Source organism: Protopterus annectens, chromosome 14.part0 (assembly GCF_019279795.1).
Source record: "Protopterus annectens isolate FY-2018-M chromosome 14.part0, PAN1.0, whole genome shotgun sequence".
NCBI classification, from domain to species: domain Eukaryota; kingdom Metazoa; phylum Chordata; order Ceratodontiformes; family Protopteridae; genus Protopterus; species Protopterus annectens.
The window spans coordinates 299236782-299262501 of NC_056748.1; positions in this window are offsets into that span (position 1 = coordinate 299236782).

Below are 25720 nucleotides of genomic sequence, written 5' to 3' on the forward strand. Positions count from 1 at the left end.
TGTAATGTGGCGCAAACAGCACATGTAGGAATGACTGTTAAGTTTCTGGGGCATTGTTATGTAAACTGAATTATCTTGTAGTGCATGGAGTGTGGTGATTATGTTCTGAAATTTGAAAAAAGACAAATCAGTTAAGCATTAAAGTAGTGCAAGACCTAACCTTAGCAACTTTTAAGGTAGGGTCTAGCACTAGGAAGCCAAATCTGCCAGAACTGAGCAGTAAATGACAGCAGAAGTACTGCTGTCTGAAGGGATAATGTGTCCTTTCCTCTTACAAGGTTAGAAAGTAGCTAGAACAGGATATGTTCACCAGAAGTTTTTTTTTCCCTGAAAGGGTACAAACAAACTCAAATGTATGTAAGGATTCACTGACTTCAGCCTTCTGATATGCCAACCACAGACTTTATGAGAAACAGACCAAACAAAACAAATGAGGCAAAAATGTGGACTTTCTGTCAAAAGCTGGGCTGGTGTGAGCCATGAAAGGTAAGTGTAAATGTAACAGACACTGTTACACTGTAATTCTGACAGCACCCCTATAAGTGCTGTATAGCTTTGAAAGTCGACAAAAAACTCAGCATTTTTTCCTCATTTTTCTGTAACTAGTACAACATGCAGCAGATAAAGCTCCATGTATTACAAAGAATTATGATTGGTTCTCCGATCATAACCTGTTTATTATATGTGCTCGACATGGATGCCAAGAAATTCACTGTGTCATTTTCTTTAACTGCATAATTGCATCATACTACTTGCAGTCTCTCAAAAACTGAAATGTAGTGGTGATGGCTTGAAACCTGACTGAATCTATGGCATAAAAACATAAAGCCCTGACTACAATCCACAGAACCGTTTTCAGTTAGCAACTTGGGTGCTAGAGAAGCTAGAGAGAGAAGTGAACAGTCATTACCAAGTCAACTGTCCTGGGGGTGGGGGTTCCTGATCTACTGCACTACTAATACCCACAAAAATGATTAAGTATTACTAGAAGCTGATATTGGGTCGAGTGGAACACCCTTGATTTAACCCAGGGAAGGATTTCATATGGACAGCATAAGCATACATAAGGACTTCTCCAGGGTACAATTTCCTTTGAAGTCAACAGCCACAGCAGGAATAGATGATAATCATATTGAAAGAAGACCTGCATGACATCTGACTTTTTCAACCAAGGTGGAACAAATGAGCTGACAGGTCTTTCACACTAGGCAGGGCTTGAATGGGGATGTAGGGCTTTCTCCCTGGCTAGGGAACAAATGAGATACTGCTCCTCCTGGAGGGGGAGCAAAAGCATCAATAAAGATGAGAGAGAGAGAGAGAGAGAAGCCTGAAAGTGAGACTAAGAAAAAAGAAACTAAATTGGGGTTTGGATTAGCAACACGACCCTTTTGCAAATGGTACTACAGAGAGTATTTCTTAACAATACTGTTGATTAAAGATATGCATACACTGGTCTGCGTTTAGTACTTCCTCATATACCATATTTCCTGGGTGTCAGTATCCTTAACAATCATGCATGTAGATCACCTGCCACCCATGCTGCTTTTTGCACAAAATACATACACCTCCCTTCTCTTCGAACTACCTGTCATGCAGACAAATACGTGTGCCTAGGATGCCAACTTCTGATGTGTAGTTAGAAATACACTTGAGTCTAATATTCCCCTACTGGCACCCAGTCAAGAACAATCCTATGGAATCATTGAGGTATGCATCCTTCATTTGTACTATGATATCATATAGGATTATTATTCACAAGCACTGTTTTGCCTCCATGGGATAAAGCATATACTTTTTTCTTTGATAGAATTTAACCTTTACCTGTTGCAATGTCATTGGTTCTGTGCTAAACCACTCTAATATGCAGTGTCTCGACATGAAAAATCAGAGTTATTGAGGTATTCTCTGATATGCTTCTTATGAAATGGCTTAATATGCAGTTTGCATGTCTCTTCATCACCCTTACATACCCGATATACCTATCAGTATGAACCTTATGCAAGATAACAGGATGAATGTGACATGCAAGCACTCAGTGGCTTCAGCTAGAAACCACTTATGTCACATAAAATGAAGAGGTTCCAGTTTTCTTATATCTATCTATCTATATATATATATATATATATATATATATATATATATATATATATATTTATATAGATCTATGTCAGATGATCGAGTTTTCAGAAACATGAAATTCATACAGACAAGACCATTAAATCGAGTTTCTGAAAACCTGAACATCAAAATAAAAGCACAAAAATCTACTTTTTTATGTTTATGCAAAGGGGCAAGTCCCCCCTGCATCCCCCATGTGGGAGACTGTGCCCTCATGCCATCTACAAATGGGTCTACTCTGTTTCATTGAATCTCATTTCACTAAATTTAATTTCACCCTGAACACTTCGCTGAAAACTCAAATTACTGAAAACTCATTTCACTGAACTGCAGTTAGTTAGTATATATGGCACTGTGTAGAGTACTGCAAGCAAGTAAAAGGTATATGCCCTTTTCCCCACTATAGTGGGATCCTGGAGTTACTATATATAGCTATGGGGGTGTGGGGTGCACATATTGTCTTCTGGAGAGAGTTAGTCACTGGTGTTGCAACTATGCATGTCTATTGTTTAAAATGTATTGTTTTGAAGTTTTTGGTAAAATAAAATATAAAGCAAACAAGGTGGGGTACTGTGCCCCCCACCCCCTCCAACTATATATACTAACTTCAGGATCACACTACAGTGGGGAAAAGGGCATACAGTACTCTACACAGTGCCATGTATACTAAGTTCAGTTCAGTGAAATGAGTTTTCAGTAACTTGTGTTTTCAGCGATGTGGTTGGGGTGAAATGAAATTCAGTGAAGGGAGATTCAACTAGACAAAGTAGACCCCTACAAGTTATATGCACCAACTCCAAGATCGCAGTACAATGAAGAAAAGGGTAAATTTCCCAATCTTCACTGTACCACGATCTCCACTCAAAAGCTTCGAGTTTTCAAAAACTCAATCATATAGGTGTATACATTTACCTTCAAATGGCTGAAGTGTATCCGTTCGACTGACATTTATTCAAAAGGCTGATTTCAAAGTTTTGTAATGTCAGAAATTTTTTTACCAAATCTACAATGCCAAAACTCTATTCCTATTCTACATCCCGGATGGCAAGTGAGTTTTTTTTGTGCAAAACTCCTAGAAATATCAAATGTTGAACTCCAATTTTACAGTTTTCGACATTAGGGAGGAAAATAATTTCAGATTTCAGCATTTAAGTTAGGTATTCTGAACGGTTTACTATCAAAATGCCGATGTGCAATTGCACGGCTATGAAGTATTCGAACAACATATGTTCAAACACTTCACAGTTCGGCAGGTTATGTGAGCGAACGTTATCATTGTTAATGGACTCTGCATTTGCAATTATAACGTTCGCTCATGTAAGAGGATCGTGGTACAGTGTGGTTAGGGAAATACATCCCTTTCCTCACTGTAGTGCGATCTCGGAGTTGGAATATTAAGTTAGGGGGGTGTGGGGGGTGCAGGGGGGCTTGCCCCCCTGCATAGATGTGAGTGTAGGCTAGTTAGGTAGGAAGTTAAGGGAAGGGTGGGAGTGCTGTTAATTGTCGAAAATGTCGCGAGCGACATTTTTGACAATTAACAGCTGTTTTCGACATTAGGTGCATACGGAAATGTTCATTTCCGATGTTAAAATTTGAAGTTCCGTACACTTTTTTTTTTATTTTCGAATTTTTGATAGTAAACCATTCTGAACACTTGCAAGGATGTAATTCAACAATTTTGTGGTAAAGTGTGTGTGTGTGTGTGTGTGTGTGTGTGTGTGTGTGTGTGTGTGTGTGTGTGTGTGTGTGTGTGTGTACGTATATATATATATATATATATATATATATATATATATATATATATATATATGGGTATGTGTATTGGGTTAATCAAATATGTATCTTATGTTGAAAAACATGAATAAAAATATTACAGCTTGTCTAGTATACATCAGTACATCATCTACCATGCTTTTAGCACCACAATGAATAACTCCAACTATCCACTCAAAACATACATAACATACATATGCATACATACATATATAGATATATATGAGAGATAGATAAATAAAACATAATTGTGTATACCCTCATGAATATTGCAAAATAACTGGTACTGCAGACCTTGGTTCTGCCATGCCTGGAACCTACTTCTCTAATGGCAGACCTAACTGGATCTATGCAGAGATGACAGCTGACCTCAAAATAAGTGTTGGATGCTGAATGGATTAAGCAGCATAAGCAGTCCAACAGCTAACACACTCACCTTTGGTGAAGAAGGCTGTGGGTTCTATTCCTACACCAAGTAGAACAATTGTTGCCACTGCAGTGCAACATAATGAGGTGCTGCAGTTCTGAGTGTGTCCATCTTTGGATGGGAGGTTAAACCAAGGCCCCCATCTGCTTGATTGGAGTACTAAAATATATAAGAAGCCTGTATAGAGCAATAGTTTTTTTTTACATTATAGTAGTATGCACAGTACTAGACTTAAGAATAATATTGTTAGTAGTCAGTTTGATCAAATGAGTAGGCTAATGGAGGATACTGTATTTTTAAGGCTGAATGTGAAGTGCTCAAAAATAAGTTTAGTGATAGAGGGTACCCTGTTGATGTTTTAAGTAAGGCTTTTGATAGGGTGATGTCACTAAGAGAGAGTGGGGAGCACAATGGTGTGAATGTTAGAGAGAATGAAAGTCATTATTCATTGACTTGTATGTTAAATAATTATGTTGATGATAGTGCCATCAAAAAAGATAGTTAATAATAACTGGAAGTTTTTTGTCCAATTTTCAGGACATTCATAAAATTATAGGTGAGATGCCTGTTTTTGTAACTAAAAGGGGTAAAAATCTTAAAGAGTATTTTTATAAGAACACTGATGTTTTGGATGGTTGTGTTTTGAAGGGGATGTTTAGATGTGGCAATTCTAATTATTGCGTGCATGTTCTAGAGGGTTTTAAGATTAGGATATCAGCTAGTAATTATGAATTTGACTTGAAATGATGCTTTAATTGCAAGTCTAAATATGTAGTATATTTAGAGCCGTGCAGTTCATGTCCTGGCTTTTATACAGGAAGGACTACTAGGTGTTTTTATTTTAGGATTTATGAGCATCTAAGGGCAATAAATAGAAATGATGTTACTAATGCTTTGGCTAAGCATATTCTTTCTTGCCATTCAAATAATAATAGTAATAATAGTAAATTTTCTTTTACAGTGATAGATCAGGTTAAAAATTATGAGTATAGGTGGGATGGTGAGGATGATCTTGACTGGCAGGAATATTGTTGGCAGGTCAGACTGAATGCATGTATTTTTCCAGTTATAAATGACAGAGAGAATTTCAAAACTGTATTGAAAAAGAAAGGGTTGAGGCACTGAGTCAATTAATCATGTGATTTTAATTATGTTATTTAATGTTGGTTACTGTGGTATTGTAACTTGGTCTGAAGAAGTTCATTTTGAACAAAAGCACTTACCAGTTTGATATCATCTGCATAAGTTCACAGGACTGGAATTCTTAAGACTTCAGGTGTTATATACTCGCCTCCTTTATTTTGTTATTTATTTGACATACTATCACAATCATAACTAATGCAAAGAGCATAAAACTTATTGAACACCCCTGTCTTACATCACTCTTCATATGTACCTCTTGGCCTAACCAGCCATTTACAAGTATTTTTTGCTTTATTATTACTATACAGTGACATTTGTAATTTCCTAACTTTCTCAGTTATGGGTAACAGTGAAAGAATAAGATTTCATGACCAATTGTATCAAATGCCTTAGTAAGGTTTCCTATCATGTTTTTCAATTTGATTTTCACTTCTTCTTTTCTGCTCTTATATCATTCACAATTTCTCTATCATTAATAATTCTTTTCACTTCTTCTTTTCTGCTCTTATATCATTCACAATTTCTCTATCATTAATAATTCTTGACAACCCTTCCCCTGTACACTGTATATACAATCCCCATAGTATTTTCCATTTTAGTTTCAAATTTATTTTGTATTATTTTCATAAAGATCTTATAATCATTACTATCAGTCTCCAGTTTTATAATTGTCTTTTGTCTTTCTTCAACATGAATTTAAGTATTCTACTACATAATTCTTTATACATAGAATATTTATTTAACCATTCATTCAAAATCTTTAAAAATGTATTTTTTCCAATTCCTTAAATGTTCATACAGTTCATACTCTATTCCATCTGCCGATTCTATATTTACTTATCCTAATATTTTATCTAGCTCATTTAAAGAAATCTTTTTCCAATTCCTTATTCTCCTTTTCTGTTAACATTTTTACTTTCCATGTTTTTCACTACCTTTTTTTCTTTAAAAAATTCTTGTAATTGTACAATACTATTCACAACCTTTTCTTGAGTTCTTTCTATTTCTCCTTTCACATTTTTTTATTTCTCTTTTTACATTACTAACCTGCTTAAGTAATTCAATACTTCTTTTTTTCCTTGTAAAAATATTACTTATTTATTTAGTCATTGACACTTTTTATCAAGAAAGTCTGATTGGGTAGAAGCCTATTTTCAGTGGAGGCCTGGGGCGAAAAGCTCTAAATTATTACAAAACATATTATGAACAACAATTTTACAATCTTCAAAAATAAAACAAAAACATCTGCAGTTTAAATAATTATAACAAATTAAACATAATATAAAACATCAGTTAAGAACTGGGTATATCAAAATCATTTAATATTTAGAGAATTTTTAGACAGTCTGTAGAGAAATTAAAGTCAAATTAGTCTAATACAAATAGGAAATGCAATATGAAGTGAGGTAAAAACAGGCTAATGGTATATGTAGAGAGAAAGTCAGGTAAGAGAATTAGATAACATTAAGAAAGTAAGTGAAGTAGAGAGAGTAAGAAGGTATAAGGAATGAAAAGGTACTTGTTTACATTTAGGGATATAGTTTATCCTGGTTTTAAGCAAGACCAGAGCCACATTTTAGCTAGGAAGTTTTTCAGTGTTTTTGAAAGATAGTAGGGATGGTATAGACCTGATGGATACAGGTAAGGAGTTCCAGGCCTAAACAACCTTGTACAATTACAAACAATGCCCAGCAGATTTGCTAGGTTTATAGACATACAGGAGGTTTTGGACTCTGGGTAGCCATAACCAACTGAGAACATAGTTGTGTAGAATGTTTTCTAGCTGTATATATATATATATATATATATATATATATATATATATATATATATATATGTACATATGTTTATATAGCAATTCTTATAGTCTTTCTTTATTTCTTTCATATAATTCTTTTTCCTTGTCAAAGTACTTTCTATCATTATGTTATAAATCTTCCAATGCACTGTTATATGTTCTTTTATAGTTTTCCTTCTCTACTTGCCTCACATCATATTGCCACTATAAAAAATGTTTTTTTATATTTTTCCCTTAAATATCATCCACCATTCAGACTAGTTTTTAAAAAATGTTCCCATAGTAATACGATCTTTCCATAACTGTATTACTAATCTGTTTCCTTTTTCATTCCATGCTTCCTCATTTACCCTTTTTATTCATTTGACTATTTTATAGTCCTTGTTTTCCTTTATCTCTAGCCACATTGCAAGATGATCAGAAAATCTTCTTTCAACCGCCTTCCCATCTCCTAAAACTAAACCTTCTGATACTATAAAATATATTTCAGCTCTATTCATATCCCTTTTGTAATTCCATGAATTTTTGCCACAAAATTTTAACTTACCACATCTTATAGCTTCTAACTTTTTCTTATATATTTTCTTTCCTTTTATACTTGCCTATTAAATCACAATTAAAGTCTCCTGTTATTAGAATATTTATGTTTATCATGACATAGTCTTAAAATGTAATTAAATAAGCTTTCCCTTTCTTTACAATTACTATAAGCATACAATGTTATAATTCTGTATACGTGTTCTTTTAATTTCAAATCTACCATGGTTAATCTTCCCCTTTTTTGCAAAAGTTACATGTAGTTTCTTTATTTTATTTCTTCGGAATACAACTGTTCCAGAACTATTCTGGATTATACCAGAACACCTCTCATTTCCTAAATTCCAGATTATCTTTCCTCCCTATAGTATCTCTGTTTGTCATATTTCTTCATTTGTAAAAAACTTCTATCTAATATAATTACATCTATATCACATGTATTACACCACTCTAAAATCCTCATTCTTCTCACTGTATTCTTAATACTATTCGCATTTCCAGAAAACACTCTAAATTTTTCAGTTTAACTTATATTAATACTTTCATAAGTTCATAGCTAATTACTAAGTTAGCTTTCTTAATAGGCACTTCTAAGCCTTGTCAATTTCTCTCCCAAAGGTGAGAATTAAACACTTTACCTTGTGTCTATGAGTTAAGCACATTAACCATTACACCAGCCCATAATCATTAGCTGTACATATTCTTTTTCATCTATTCTTTTTTTTTTCCTTTTGTACTTATGCCTTTAAATTTTCTTTTTCGTTTACCAAATTATTTATTCTCATCTATTTTTCCTATATTTCTACTACTTTTAAATGTTCTTCTCTTTGTTCATTTTCTTCTCTTTCTTTATCTTTTTCCTTACTCTTATTTTTTATTTTTGCAATCAATCCATAAATGTATAATTCTGTTATATTTATAGGTTCATAGGTGTGTAGTAGGCTAATGGCCCTGGATCCTTTACAAGCCTAGCCTATAGGATTACCCTGGCATTGTGCCACCCGACCTTTGTTCCAAGTCCCTCTGTTGAGTAGAGCCACTGGAGTGATCTCTGGGGTGAATTTTCTATTTCCCATCCACTCATCAAGATTTCTTTTGAAGAGGGCCAGTGAGGAGCTCCTCTTGACATGTATGGGAAGTCTATTCCATAGCATGGGCAGTCTCTGGGTTATGAACCTGTCCCTTCGGCTTGTGTTGATTGTGGTAATGAGCTTGACGTCTCTGGAGCATGTAGTGTGGAGGGATTGGGATTTCTTTATATGTAGCATTTCTAACAGAGCTGGGTCAGACATGGCTTTGTAAGTCAAGCAGAGATCGCCTCTAAGTAGGTGATATGAGACAGATAATAGTTGGAGTTTTCTGAGTCTGTCCATATAGGACAAGTGTTTAAGGCCTAGGATCCTCTTTGTGAGGTACTTTTGTGGCCTCTCCAGTTGTTGCAGGAGTCTAGTAAGGTACATGCCAAATGGGACATTGTACTCAATGATTGGCCTAATGAGGGGATGAGTAGATGGAGACAATGGCTTCTTTCTTCCTGGATACAAAATCCTTAGTAATGAGATGTGCCACATAGAAGGACTTTCTGACCACAGTGGCAATGTGGTGGTCAAAAGAGAGGTTGCTGTCAACCTGTGTTCCCAGATCTCTTATGACCCCTTCTGTGTTCAGTGGACTACCATCGATGTGGTAATTCATGGGAACTGGGATTTTCCCAAAGGAGATGATGACACATTTTTTGGCATTGAGCTTAAGGCCATGGTTCTGACACAGTCATTGGTCTCAGTGAGGCCTTTCTGTAGGACGTCAACATCACTTGGGGAGTTAATTATGGCTCCCTACTTGCAATCTTCTGTGAACTTTGTCAGCCAGAGTCCATTCATGTCTGCCTGAACTTCAGAGAAGTAGATACCAAACAGGACAGGACCCAAGACTGAACCCTGTGGGACACCACTCATGACTGGTCAGCAGTCTGACTTGGAGTCAGCTACTTTCACACTGTGGGTTCTATCTGTGAGTCAGTTTGTAACCCATCTAGTGATATAGGGCTTGATGCCTAGCTTAGTGAGTTTTTCTATGATTCCTGAGTGGACCTGGAGTCAACCAGGTTGAGCATGCTTGATCTACCCTTCACAAAATCAAACTGTGTGGGATCCAGAATTTGTAGATTCCATATATCCTTGTTTATTAGGTCCATGATGATGCGTTCCATAGCTTTACATATCAGACTTGTCAGACTAATGGGGTGATACTTCCCAGGGTCTGTAGTCACTACTCCTTTGTGGAGAGGGATGACTTGTAGCAGTGTGGCATTTTGTAGGGACAAAGCTTGAGGTGAGGCTGTGATTGAACAGGGCACACAGGTGAGGTGCCAGTTCACTCTGTAGTTCATGTATAACACAGCCAGGGATATTGTCAGGTCCCATAGAAGCTGTATTCTTGGCCTTGGACAGTGCTGTTTTAACATGTGTAGCAGTAATACTGGGTGCCTGGCAATCTACTGGTATTGTGATTGATCCTTTGTGGGGGAAGAGGGGTAAAGTTTGCACTGAATCGGTCGGCCAGTATATTGGCAATATCTGTTGGCTCGGTATAAGAGGGGCCAATGTGCAACAGCTCCAAGAAAATCTGGGTATTGCCTTGGAGATTCTTTACATAACTAAAAAGGCCTTGTGGTTGGTTTTATTATCTGCTGCAATTCTGTTTTTATAGCTAGCTTTAGAAGATTTGATGAAGGATCTTAACTTTTTTTTGAGGGTGATAAGGGAGTTTTTCCAGTCTTGGGACTTCACCTTATTTCACATCCGTTTTCTCCTTCTGTTTTAGAGTTTGTTTATGGCAGTGGACCACCAGATTGGCTTCCTTTTTTTGGAGGAGAGTGTCTTGGTTCTATTGGGTATGGCAAGATCCATGCATTTGTGTACGTGTTCATGCACGGTATTAGTGTATGATTCTGTGGTCATGCAGCTGTTCTCCAATTGCATGGGTGCTGTGAAAGTAGCCACCTCTGTTTTTAGAGCTCAAAGTTAGCTTTGGAGAAGTTTTTCATGGTGGTTACCTTTGCGGGGGGGGGGTGGGAGGGATGTGGATTTCCAAGGTGATTAGCTTGTGGTTGGATCTAACCACGGAGGAGTTGACTATTGGTATAGAGCAATGGTCACCCATGTTAATAATGACCAGGTCAAGGATGTTGCTTCCACTAGGGGGGATAAGAACAAGCTGGTCCAGGGCATTGGAATTAATGAATTCCAGGAAACGTTGGGTAAGTGTATTGGTACACGAGTAGTTTTCCCAGTTAATGGAGGGGTAGTTGAAGTCACCCAGTATGAGTGTGTTAGGTTGCACCCTAATATTCTCTAGGTTGCTTAGGAATGTGGAGTGTGAGTCTTGGTCATGGTTGGGAACCTACAGCAGGCTACAACCTGAATCGCTATCTTACCCAATGTTAGCTGCACCTGAATTATCTCTGATGCGTTATGTTGGGCTACCAGTCTGGAGGTGTGCGCATCCTTTATGAATATGGCAACACCACCACCTTTGGAGCTTCAGTCCAAGTTCTGGGGCTGAAAGGTGTGGAATGAGTTCTAACCTTGTCGTGCAAGGGTGCTTTCTGCTGTCTTAAACCCGGTCTCTGTTACAGCACAAATGTCAATGTTCTCCATTTTTAGGAGTGCTTTGAGTGAGTGCATTTTGAGATTTAGACTTCTAGCATTGAGCAGCATGACCCTCAGATTGCATTTGTTTGTAGCTGTTATAGTGGTGATTTGATCTTTGGAACACCGCCTAAAAAGGCATTATAGGGGTGGCAAGAATCTTGGCCAGTATCCAGAAGCCCAGGGGCATCAGATGCAGGCCATCACTGGAAAGGCATCGAGGTCTGTCAATCATGTCATCCCAAGCAGACAGATACTGGACCCCCTTAGAATGACACCAGAAGCTTAGCCAATTGTTGAAATCAATAATTTTCTGCTTGTACTGTGGTATCATTCTGGGTGATGGTAGGAGGCTGCGCAGGGCTAGGGTCATACCCACCTGAACTTCATAATCCAAGAGCTCCTCCATGTCTCTTTTCATGTAGTTCAGGGAGATAAGTCTCAGGTCATTCGCACCCACATGTACAATGACAGAGTCATATCTGTACCTGTTGTTGAGGGACCTGAGTGCATGCGTTATGTGGCAGATCCTGGCAGATGACTGTTAATTTCTCCTTATTCAACCTAGTGAGTGTGACATCAGTGTTCCTCACTATCGAGTCACCTATGACTAGTGTGTTGGGCATGCTGTTTTGCCTTAGGGGCTTTGGTTGAGTGGCATGCTGTTTAGGAGAGTTACGTGTCTCATGATGAATGTTATGTTGTGGTGGTAGAGTGCGTTTCGCCTGGGAGGTCTCTGCTGTTTGGGTAGATATTTATTGAGAGCCTCTGCGAAGGTGGGTGTGTGGGTTGTGTTTTTATGTGAAGGCAGTGCTAGTGTGTGTTCTGGAGAACTAGAACAGCTTCAGCAAACAGGTATATCTGATTTAAAACACTGACTATTAAAGGTAGAGGAACAGAAACCTATCCAATCCACAATAACAGTTTTGCAGGAATGCCCCTACCTAGATTAAACCAGTCCTGTTCACTCTCTCCCACTGAGAAAACAGATATGCCTCTAGACAAAAGATTTCACTGCAAACTGAGGGTAACAGTAACAGATATTCAGCTGTATCACACAACAAACAGGTTAGTAAAAACAGTTGCACATATTACAGAGATATTAAATCAAATGTGAAGATAATTGAGAATAAACACTTATCTTTTCCCAATATCACAGTAGGCAGTAGGTCAGTATCTCTGCAGCTTAGAACAGCTTCAGCAAACACTTTAGTTCATATTTTTTGCATCATGCCCAATTTCCCTACAAATATAACATTTTCTTTTTCCACAGATACTTATCAAATGTTCTTCTTTTCCACAAAAAGTGTTATAGGTTGTCCCTAATATTTTATGACACCCCTATTCCCCTCATATGTATCATGCTTGTATACTTATGTATATATTATTTTTTCTCTTTCTGTTTTTAACTCAATACTACATTCCCATCCACCAGTCCATAAACCCCTTTTATTACAGACTTTTGCAATGTCCAGTATTACTTTACATAAAGGTTTCAAATGTCCTTTCAAAGTCTATCTTTCCACCTCTGTTTGAAATTATCCTTGAATTTTCTGTTTTGTTTCCCACATAAAAATTTCATGGGTTACAGTCTTTCCCTTTTTCATGTTTTCCAAAAATATTTTCCATTGAAAAATCAGTCTCAAACAGTCTCAAATATAATGTTGCAAAATCTTTAATTTTCTTTTGCCACCTTTTCTGCTACACCCCTTTTGCCTACACTGGGCCTGAACCCATGTCCCTTACAGACAGAGGTTGATTATAAAGGCCTATCCCTCAATGTCCTATTTGGATACAGGACATCTTTATTCTTTCTGGCAAACTTGGCTATGCTTAGAAAGTTCCCCTGGGTCATTAACCTAGTAATAATCTCTTAATCTATGAAGAAAAAAATGCTCTTACCTCATGTTCTTTTACACCCAAAGGAGCTATTAAATTGTTTTACACTTCATACCTGTCTATTTATTTGTCTTTTTTCTTTGAATCCTTACTACGTTCTTCCATTTTTCATTTTCTTCTGCTTTCTTTTCCGATGTTCTTTTGCTTTCTTTTACTTTCTGTGCATATGTTTTCTTTTCCATCTCACCACTATTCTTCAGAATTGTCTCTGCAACCTCCTTCTCTATTTTCTCCATAATGTCTCTCCAGAAACATCTCCTTCATTTTCTGGCTTAATCTACAAAATCATTTCTTTCAGTAAATTATTCTGCAACCCTCCTGACTTGGGGGTTGCAATTATACATCCATCATTTGCTGACTCATCATGCTGAAACACTTCCTCAGGATCCTGCACACATTCTCCAGTTTCAATATTTGCCTTCCTGCATTTCTGTCACCACACCATTATCTCCTTCTCTCTCCATCTGCCTCCCTGTTTCTCTGGGCCACCTCTGAACCTAAAACAGAGATAGGAAGTGCTTCTGCAAAATGGGTCCTACGCACAACAATGATGAGTAGGGAAAGTTCTCTGATGGCCTGGCCAAATATCTCCTAGTAGTATAAATACCATCTCAGGTCTCCCCTGAAAATAGGCTACTAGCATAATTGGATTAACCTGGTCAACTGCTGACAACTGATGAATGGGGCTACTTAGAATTGGATGGTGTTATATTAGAGTAAGGATCATGGTATCAACTTTATTTATAGTTATTGTTTCAATTGACTTAATACCATATGCTTCCAAACATTAAACGTCTAAACATGAATAAATGCAAGGCTCAAATTTATCCTCTAATCACAGTCTGTCTTATTTTATGGTAACTTTAGATGTCAATTAAATCTACAGCAGAACAGATAGTTAAAACTCCTAATAGTTCTGCACCTGCATGTAATTTTAGTAAATCAACACCTGCCTCTGCAACTGTAATTGCTTACAGTACACATAAAATCTACAAATAATGTTAAACTAAGTCAAGGGAAAACTCATGCACAGTTGATTACCTCCATCTGTTGAACCTGTTTTAAAAGTGAGCCCCCTCTGTATGGTGCATTCAGTGATGTATGAACTGCCATCTGACTGCAAGGTAAATTAAATAAGGCCTGCTTCCTAACAATGCAGCAAAACATCTATTGAAGTGTCTGACCAGGGTTCAAGAACAAAAGCAAATAAATCATCTGATCTTAGGATTGTTACTCATAGAAAAATATAGCAGATGGTATCTTACAGTATAGCAGGAATGCCTTATAAAAGCTAAAATGTATACCCACTAATTAGTTTTTAAACATTATCCCAGAGGACGTCAGGACTACACTAGCCATCAATGCAAATATCAATTTCTGCAAGGCAATCTGAGCTTTCTAGGGACAAGAACCATATTTCATATCAGTCTTAAGAGGGCAAATACAATTTATGGAATAATATCATTCATATAAGTTAAAGTCATGGTCAACATTCATAAAGCAAACAAGATGTATTCCACTAGGTTTAACCTAATAAATTGTATTATTTTAGATCACATGCACATATTTCATGCTATATAGTCCGTGTTACAGCAGTGGTCAAGATGAGATGTCTACCCACCCAGTAAAACACTGCTGAATCCCTGCAAACTACAAAACACAACTCAAAAAAGCCTGGCTCACTCATTCTTAGGTTTGCTGTTTATTAACAGCTCCATAGAAATGGGTTAATATGATATTCATAGGAAAAAAGCACAGCTCATGTTCACCATTAGTAACTCTAAATGATTTGTTCTTTAGAAACTGGTGAAATAATGGCATATTCCCCCCAAACTCTCTTACACTGTGCAGCAGTATGACTTTACAGCACTAATGAGCTGGAGATTGTACATTTAACACTGTATTCTCTTAGAAAATGTCAGTGCATATAGGTAACATCAAATATGCAGCATCACTCAACTACTCCTGTGCACATGTGCACACACACACACACACACACACACACACACACACACACACACACACAAGCACATTCACCCATACACACACACACACACACACACACACACACACACACACACAAACACCCATGAACGCAAGCACATGCTCACTTTTGTGCACACTTACAAACGTCATTCAGAAATAGACAAATGTGTACATGTAAGCACATGCACACACAACACACAACACACACACACACACAAACACACAGATATGTACACAGCATGCACTCATGCCAGCATACATACACACATACTGTTTCATTGATGCTTGTATTACTGCAGACAAAATGCTTTTGTGCTGTTACATGTAGCTTAATTTTAACTCGTGTAAAATTAATGTTACAAACACATCATTGTTATATTACAAAGTGATTTAGATATTTATTGACTAGATTCATGCTGTCTATTATGTTCTGAAATGCATATATACACATGGCATATATGTCCAGTAAATAACTGCGAACCAAGAGTTGGAATCTTAATGTGCATAGTTTATCTACCACAGCCCGTTGTTTCAACAAGTATCCTCCCACTGTCTCATTCCATCATTATACAAATGGCAGCCCATGTTAGAAGAAAGTGTCCAGTCTTACAGCTTCCATTCCCCCATCATGTCAACATTCTGACTTGCACCCCCATGGAACAGACTCTACAATTACAAATCCAGCACCTTGGAGAAGACAAACCCCCACAAAAACTTGCACCAAGTTAGATGCTCACTGAAGTAAAATTTTATGCCATCTGCAATGTATAACTTGGTTTTCCAACTAGCACAGTTCTGAAGAAGCCCAACTGAATTCCTACATAGATGTTAGAAAATACAGTTTCCCCCACTAGATATGAAATCCATATCAAATATAAATTAGATCTCATGCGTAAGAGAAAATTTAGCTTCTGTGCTCAGGTTTTTAAGATTAAAGTATGATATAAACATGGCTTTTGCAGTAATATCAAAAGGGACAAAAATTTATAAAAAGCCAGTGCAAAGTAATAGTTATTTATTTTATAATAGTATGCATAGTGTTAAGTTAAAGAAAAACATAGTTAAAATCCAATTTGATAGAATTAGTGGGTTAACAGAATATGATAATTTTTATGAGGAATGTTGTTCTTTAAAGAATAAGTTTAATGCCTGAGGGTATCCGCCTGCAGTTACTGATGAAATAATGGGTAATGTGGTTTCCAAAAAGAGATGAGAGAAACGCTATGGGAATAGAATGTTAAGTACTATTAATAATGTTTATGCTTTAGTTTGTTCTCTTCTGTATTCAGATGATTTTAATATTAAAAATATTATTAGGAATAATTGGAGGTTTTTGATGAATCTTCAAGATATTCAAATAATTTTGATACCCCTGTTTTTACTAATCATAGAGGGGAAAAATTTAAAAGAGCATTTTTTTTACAAATAGTCATAAAATCAGTGAAAGTGTCTGGAGAGGTATGTTTAGGTGTGAGGGTTGCAATCAATGTAATCATATGCTTGTAGGAGATAGGATTTATATTGAAGCTAGGGATTTTTTATCAATATGCATAATAGGTATGATTGCAAATCTAAGTATGTGGTATATATATATATATATATATATATATATATATATATATATATATATATATATATAGCCCTGTGTGGGTATTGCCCTGCTTTTTATATAGGAAGAGCAACTTTCTATTTTTGAGTATATGAGCATTTGAGAGTGGTAGATAAAAAAGAAAAGAAACTAACAATGCACTGGCTAAGCATGTAGTTTTAAAGCATTTAAATGAATCTGCCATTTATAGGTTGACTATAATTGATCAAGTTTATAATGATGATATAAGATAGGATGCAGAAAACAAATTGGACTGGAAAGAATACTGTTGGCAGGTAAAGCTTAATGCCTGTGTCTAGCCAGGAATAAATGATAGACAGAATTTTAAAATTGTTTTGAAGAAAGGGTTAAATCATTGTAATTTATTTGTCATGTGATTAATTATTTCTTATATATAGGTCTATGTTTGTTAGTGCAACTAGGTCTGAAGAAGTTCTTTTTAGAACAAAAGCATTTACCAGTTGCTTGCTTTATTTGTATTTTCTGTTTGTTTCACATTAAAAAGTTGATTATTTTGTTTTTTCAGCTGGTTTTATTTTATTAATCTATAGTTAATATCCAATTTAGATAGGTTTAAACTGTAGTTTGAAAATTTTGAACAAATATCGATATTATATAAAATTTTGGACAGATCTGTCTTAAGTAGCATAAAATATAGATTTAGATCATCAACAAAAGCTGTTAGAGGTATGGAAATATTACAGATGACTGGTATAAGGTGTAAAGACTTTTGGGTTATACAAAGAAACAGTGGTTCTATATAGAGAATAAATAAATATGGTGATAGAGGGCATCCCTGTCTTGTGGCATTAATTATTTTAATTGGGCAAGAAATAAATGTATTAATGTGTAAAGATGTGTGGGCATTAGAGTAAAGAATTTTGATTAAATTAATGAAAGAGAGCAGAAATCCAAAGCACAACATGATTATGAATGAAAAACTCTATATTCACTCGATCAAAAGCTTTCAAGGCATTTAATGTAAGTGAGAAGAATGATAGGTTATATTGTTTAGAAACTGTCATTAAGGTATCTAGTGTTAATGTATTGTCACAAGTTTGTCTGTCTTGCATAAAATCAGATTAGTAAGGATAAATTATATTTGATAGACTGACTTTTAGTCTATTAGCTAGTATCAGAGCAAATATTTTAATGTTGACATTAAAAAGAGATATTGGTTTATAATTTAATGGAATCTTAAAGTCTGAATTGGGTTTTGAGATAATTTTAGAGTTATTAAGATAAAGATCTGATATGCCATTATCATATACATATTTAAATACACACAATAGCATTTTTTGGGAAAGTTTGAGCAGAAGTTTTATAGAACTCCACTATCAGGCCATCTGGTCCAGGCAATTTACCAGTTTTGAGATTTTTAATTATTTGTAAAATTTCTTGTTGGTTAAACAGCATAGTAAGCATATTCTCCTGGTCCTGGGTAATTTTTAGAAAAGTTATACTGTACAACCACTGATCCAACTCTTGTGGAGAGTAGGTAAGGTTATGTTCTCCATATAAATTTGTGTGGATTTGAACAAAGATCTTCATAATTTCCTCTCTAGTTTTATGTTTTTTTCTGAAACACAATTTCAGTTATTAATGGAGCAGATGTCTTTATATTTATGAGTTTTACTTAGAAATTTTGATGGGGCTTGTGCCAATTCCAAATAACTTGCTAGAATTTTCATTTCAAAAAACGAATACTGCTTTATGTTTAATAAACAGAGTTCCTTTTGGAGGCTAGCTAGTTTTTTTACTGTATCATCTCTGTTATTAAGGTACAGATCTTGCTCTTATTAAGTTTTACTTTTAAGACCATTTCTTTCAGATTATATGTTTTCTTATAGTAAGTTGCTTCACTTATAAAAACATCTCTGATCTGGGTTTTAAGGGCAGCCCATTGGATATCAATTGGAATTTTTGATTTAGAGACGCTCTCTAAGAAAGTATCGAGTAGATAATTAATTTCATTTTTAATGTCCTCTTTTTGAAGTAGATTAGGATTTAATGTCAAGTTGTAGGCCATATTACATGTTTTATTAATATTAGACCAGTTAATAGAGTAATTTTAGAGTGATCAGAAAAACATCCAGGTTTTATATCAAAAGCGTATTCAGTGTTTAGAGAGACTTCAGATATCAGAAAAAACTCCAACCTAGCCTAAGATTTATGACAATGTGAGTAATGGGTAAACTTTAATACAGGGGAATTTGTTTTTTGAAAAAAAAATGGATTGAATAAAGTCTGACTTCAGATCTGTAATTGCTTTAGAATCGTGGTTGTTACATGATTTGTTTTGACTAGTTCTTTCCACTCTAGGGTCAGCAACTGCATTCCAGTCTCCTCCAACAATATAGTAATGATTAAGAAAAACATTTAATATTGTATACAATTTCATTATAATAGGTACTGCATGGTACAGGATGCATAAATATTTAGTAGTACCACTGGTTTATCCAGAAAGGTGTTTTTTATAATTATGTAATTCCACCTTCCTCCAGAATCTGCATTATAAATCATTGCTGAATCTTTGAAAGATGTATTTGATTACAATGGCTACACTCTAGCTATTTGATTTGCTACCTGATTCTACAATAGCACCAATCCATTTTTTTTCTAATTTGAGCCCATTGCCTATAGATCATATGTGTTTTTTGTACAAACAAATGTTCTGCTTTTGATTTAAAAAATAAATGAAAAAATAAATCCCTTGTTATATTTGTTTGTTGTCCCTTAACATTCCATGAATCAATTATCCATATTTAAGATCTTAAATGTCATAAGAAAATAGTACACCAGCACAAGATTTTTTGTGAACCTTAAATGGCTAAGTGATAATAAAATTAGCAGTATAGGCAAATAGAATTTAACTCTTCCTATCAACAGACCATGCTTAACTACATCTATCCAACATTAGGAAGAGGTAGAAACAATATTATATAAAGAACAATGTATAAAGGTTAACATAGCGCATTGAAATAGAATATATCCTTTACACAAAAATGAATTAATAATAACAGTCAAGATAAAAATACTTTCACATGGGAAAAGCAAAACATAGCTGTCCTACATCACTGCACTTTGACCCACTCCTCTGCTATAATACATGATACAGCTAGAATACATGATACAGCTAGAGCCACAGCTACCTAAAAGAGAAAACTGAGTTATAACAATTTGCTTAAAAAATAGGTAGTTATAGCCTTACCAAAAGATCAAAATAGCTAGAAGAGGCAAACAATTAGTATCAGTAAATAAAATTTAAAGGATGAGATATATATTCACTTCTTCACACTTATTCACAAAACTTATTTGGTGAACCACCACTGAAAAACATTCTTAATCAAAGGAAAGGGAGCAACCTGGGCTACTATTTGCAACTGAGAACTGTCCTGAGACAAATATCAGGAGCAGTAGGAGAAACTAGATTAAATATATTGCTTGTTTTTATATTAGACAAAACCATATCAGTATTTAACAGTTTTCACTCTTTGTTAATCTATTATTTAAGTTTATATAGCCCATCATCTGATCCCCACTTACACCTCTTATTATGTAAGATTATTGACAGAAAGGGTAGTATACATACATGTTTGTTTCAAATATAACAGGGTCACCCATTGTACCAGGGGAGTAATTAAAGACACTTATAAATGTCTGCTTGGCTTCATTGAGTGAATTAATTGTATATTTAATCTCTTTATTTTGGAAAGTCACAGTTGTGGGATATTTTATTTGAAATATAATTTTGTTATAGACTAAGAGCAAAATGGTGTCAGTTTTTGTCGATCAACCAACACCTTTTCTGGGGTGTCAGTCTTGCTTAATTTGTATAGGCAAGTCTTGAGCAAAGGTTATTTTATTATCATTCCAGTTAAGGATACCTTTCTTCTTAGCTGCAGCAAGAATCTTTGAATAATGCAGTTGGCTTCCACTTGATTTTCCAAGAGGCATCTGAAGAGTTGATGTAAAGTTTTCTTTAACTTTGGTTGTTCTTATTTTTCTGACAGTCCACGGATCAGTACATTATTACATTGGCTTCTTGCTTAAAAATCCAGTAATTTCTTTTGTATGTCATAGGTATTTTAATTGTTAGATTGAAGTCTTCTTGCAAATGCTCGACTTTTATTTCATTTTACATAGTCTTTGCTTCTGCTATTTCAAGTCTGGTAGCAATTGGATTGATTGCAGTACCAAACATTTTCACTTGGCCAGAAAGTTGTTGAATAACCAGCTGTAGTGGTTCTTTTAAGTCCTCTAGGGCAAAAAGCTGATTGTTTTTATTTTTACTTCCAGATTGTTTTCAGGTTCAGGCATGCTTAGAGATGACCTCTTTCTCAGGAAACGTAACTGCCAAGAGTTTGGTTTTGGAAGTTTGTGTAGCCATTTGTTCTATTGTATTCGACATTTTTGCAAAGACAGCCTATTTTATGTATTTATTAGTTTTAGGAACTCAGTCCTTTATTTGCTTTGTAAAGTGACAGTCTAAGATTTTGTGATAAAGCTTACACTGTTAGCAACTTGCAGGCTGGAAATACCATTTCATATCCACATGGCCCAGTTGCTACACTCCAGTAAGTTTAAACAGTGATTTCTTACTTGTTTACATGGATCATCCAAAGGAAGAGTGAAACATCACAAGGTGATAAGAGTCTAAACTTTCAATTTTTAATTCCAAAAAAGCCATGTTTTACTTGCGAATGTTGTTGGCTAATGTATGTAATGCAGAGTACAGGCAGCATGGTGTTTATAGTTCAGCTGCCATCTTGCTCCCCCAGACTAGAATGACTCCAAACCTGCGTGGGATCCATAGGCCATGACTTCCACTGACAGACAGCCAGGTGATATGGATCCAGTCCATCCAGGTCTGCAACTTTGCTAGAGCACCAGAAATATGGACTTGCTCTGCTTAGCAACACTCTATATTCCAAAGATGTAGCACTGCCGAGTCACCCAAACCATCCTCCATTGCTCTCCAGGAGACAAGTAATGAATAACCACAACAGAAGAAAGGGAGAGTCATCCCCTCCACCCACCTTCTACCCCTCCAGGTAACCTGCATTTCATGCTGCCTGTCAACCCCAGTCCCAATTACCTATTGGAAATGGGGTGGCCCCTTTTCTTCTTTGGTGCAAAGCTCTAGGAGCAGGAAAGCCACATGTACATTGAACAGGTCCAGGCCTAAGTCTGACAAGTGGATCTGTTCAGCTGAAACAAGGCATGTTTTCTGTCCTCCAAGTCTTCTTGTCTTAGCACTAACAGTCTGAGTCTCAGAGGCATTTTTGCAACCATCCTAATAATGTAGTTCCTGATCTTTGTATGGCTACATTGTGGATGGCTTGCCTCTAAATGAGTCAATAGCACAACAGGTAGTGCACTTGCCTTTGGTGCTGAAGGCTGAGAGTTCTATTACCACACCAGGTTGATGGACACCTGTAAATGCAATGTACCATGAGAGGGTTGCTTTACTCCTGAGTGTGTCATCCTTTGGATGACTTGTTAAACTGAGGCCCCATCTGCCTCAGTTGATGCTACTGCAGGTGGATGTATAAGGTCCTAAGGCACATATCAAAAAGTGTAAGAAGAATGAAATCCACACCATGTCCTTGAGACAGCTGTTACTTCGAAAAAAACAAAAATGGCTTAAGTTAACCACTGCAACCACTTCCAAAATAGGACTATGTAGTGTAAAAAATCCAATGAAATCAATTCCCCAACTTAAAAAGAAATATATTAAGTGCTTTCATCTCTCTTAATAGAGAGACTTTATCAGAATAAGAACACTTATACAAAAATCTGTTAAATAGTAAAAACAAGTACAGCTACAATTACAATTAACAAGTCCACCCTTGAATAATTCAAGTAACTAATTGTTAATTCACCTTTTCGAAACTAACATATATTCTTGCAAAACCCATCAAATATAAACATCATCAAATTTTGATTTGTATGCTAAAAACATGCAGTATAAGTATAAATAGTAATAAAATTGTTATAATCCCAAAGCTTTTAGTTTCAACAACGGTAATACAGAAACATTATATGTTTATATTTGATGGGTTTTGCAAGAATATGTGTTAGTTTCAAAAAGGTGAATTAACAATTGGTTAATTGAATTATTCAAGGGTGGACTTGTTAATTGTACTTGTAATTATAACTGTACTTCTTTTTACTATTTAAGAGGTTTTAGTAAAAGTGTTCTTATTCTGATGAAGTCTCTCTATTTAGAGAGATGAAAGCACTTAATAAATTTCTTTTCAAGTTGTGGAATTGATTTCATTAGATTTTTGCACTACGTAGCCCTATTTTGGAAGACTGCAGTGGTTAACTTAAGTATTTTTTTTTTTCAACATATCAAAAAGTGAAAGCAAAGATACCCAATGACCTGGCCAAATTTCCCCAATAGCATAAATATCACCTTGGGCTCCCCTGAAAAGTGGCAATTAGCCTAGGGTGACTAACCTGGTCAACATAGAATAAGTAATATAAAATAAAAATAACATCTACCTGCATTTCTCGCTAGATGATGTGTGCTTCCCATAAATGCTATTATTCTTCAAATCATGCCTGTCAACCTTCTTTTGCTTACTACATCAATGTCATTCCCTCCCACATGGATCATCATAGTAGCTGTTTGCCCAGATTATTGCAACAACTGACAGATGATGGGCAGAAATCAATCCTAGCACATGCCATAAGTCAACCTTCCACCTTGCTCCACATAAGCCTAACTGGACCCTGCCCAGGCAGACCACCGCTGCCTCCACTGCCCAATGGACATGACAATTCATGGCTATGAAAATGTGCTACACACCTATGACAAAGACAAACAGCACACATGTTAATCCCAGCTACGTATTTTTTAACAATTATTATATACAGATGTTTTTCTTAATATTTTATACATATATGTATATAATTTACCTTCAGTTGGTCAACTAACATGAATGTCATCAATCTAAAGGTAAACCACTCTGCTTTGAAAATGGAAACTTCAAATTCCTGTCACGCAGTAACTGAAGTTGTGTTCCCCACACTCCCTGTTAATTATATATATTAACTCTGAGATCAAATAATCCCCAGAGAAAGGGAATAGTCCCCTAACCCGGGATTGTCAATATCACACACCTGTCAACTATCTGTACAGTTGATCAAATGCTGTTGATAAAACAGATGTCGAACAAATCCATAACAAACAGAACCCATAAATATATATTGATAGCTATAGATATAGATATAAATATATAGAAACATAGTCTTACTTTTTCCATACTTTTTTAATTATGTATAGGCAAAATCTCTCTCTCTTTTTTTTTTTAGCCATTTCGCTTAGTTGACCAGAACATAGGACAAATCTTCTCTGCTAGCAACTATTTATTTATTTATTTATGTTTTTTATCTTTTTTTTATCCTACATATGTCAGGAAGGGCTTTGACCTCCAACTCCCTACTCATTTATTGACTGCCCAAGACACCAGCCTCCTAAAAATGGAAAACATCGATATCTGCAGTAACTGAAACTTGGTTCAAGGCTCCAGAGAGCATCCCTGCAGTACCAGGCTACAACTCTTTCCACACTTTTCGGCCACAAAACCAAGACTGAAACACTAAAGGTGGAGGAGTGTCCATATTCACCAAGGATATTCACACCTCCAGGCTAGTTGCCCAACACAATGCATCTGAAATTCTCCAGGTGCAACTAACACTAGGTAAGACTGCAATCAAAACTGTAGCTTGCTACAGATCCCCTGCCATGCCCCAAGATTCTCACTACACCTTTCTAAGCATACTGGAAAATATTAAGATACAACCAAACACCCTAATACTGGGTGATTTCAACTACCTTGCCATTAACTAGGAAAACTACTCGGGTACCAACATGTTTTCCCAACGGTTCTTGGAATTCATAAATTCCAATGCCCTGGATCAACTAATCCATTGTCCCACCAGGGGCTCCAATATCCTAGACCTGGTCATTACCAACATGGGAGACAGATGCTCCACACCAGTGGTCACTCCCTCATTGGTCAGGTCTGACCATAAGCAAATCACTCTTGACATCCACATCCCACCCCCACCCCCAGTAAGGAAACCTCCTTAAACTTCTCCAAAGCCAACTTCATGCTACTGAAGTCAGAAGTGGCAAACCTCATGACACCCATGCAGACAGGATCTGAAAGTTCGACTGCTGAATCCTACACTAAGGCACTTTACCAGCACATCCACTCGTGCATGAATCGTGCCATCCCAAAAAGAGCCAAGATGCTCTCCTCCAAAAAAAGGAAGCCAATCTGGTGGTCCCCTGCTATAAACAAACTATACAACAGAAGGAAGAAACTGTTGCAGAAAAGAGGAAAATACCAGGATGCAAAAAACTCCCTCACCAGACTGAGTAAGAAGCTGAGATCCCTCATAAATTCCTCAAAAGCTAGTTACAAAAATAAAACTGCCAAAGATTCCAAAGACAACCACAAGGAATTCTATAGTTATGTCAAGAATCTAAATGGCAATGCTCAAATCTGCTCTGAGCTACAACAAAATGGCATTAAATATATTGATCCCAAGGGTATTGCCAATATCCTGGCAGATCGATTTAGTGCTAGCTTCACCCCCCTCTCACCCCCTAAAGGGCCCTTTTCAATACCAAAAGATTGCCAAATTTCGGTAATCACGGCCGCACAGGTAGAAACCACACTCTCCAAAGCTAAGAATACAGCATCCATGGGACCAGATGACATCCCAGGCTGTGTACTACATGAACTAAAAAAATGAACTGG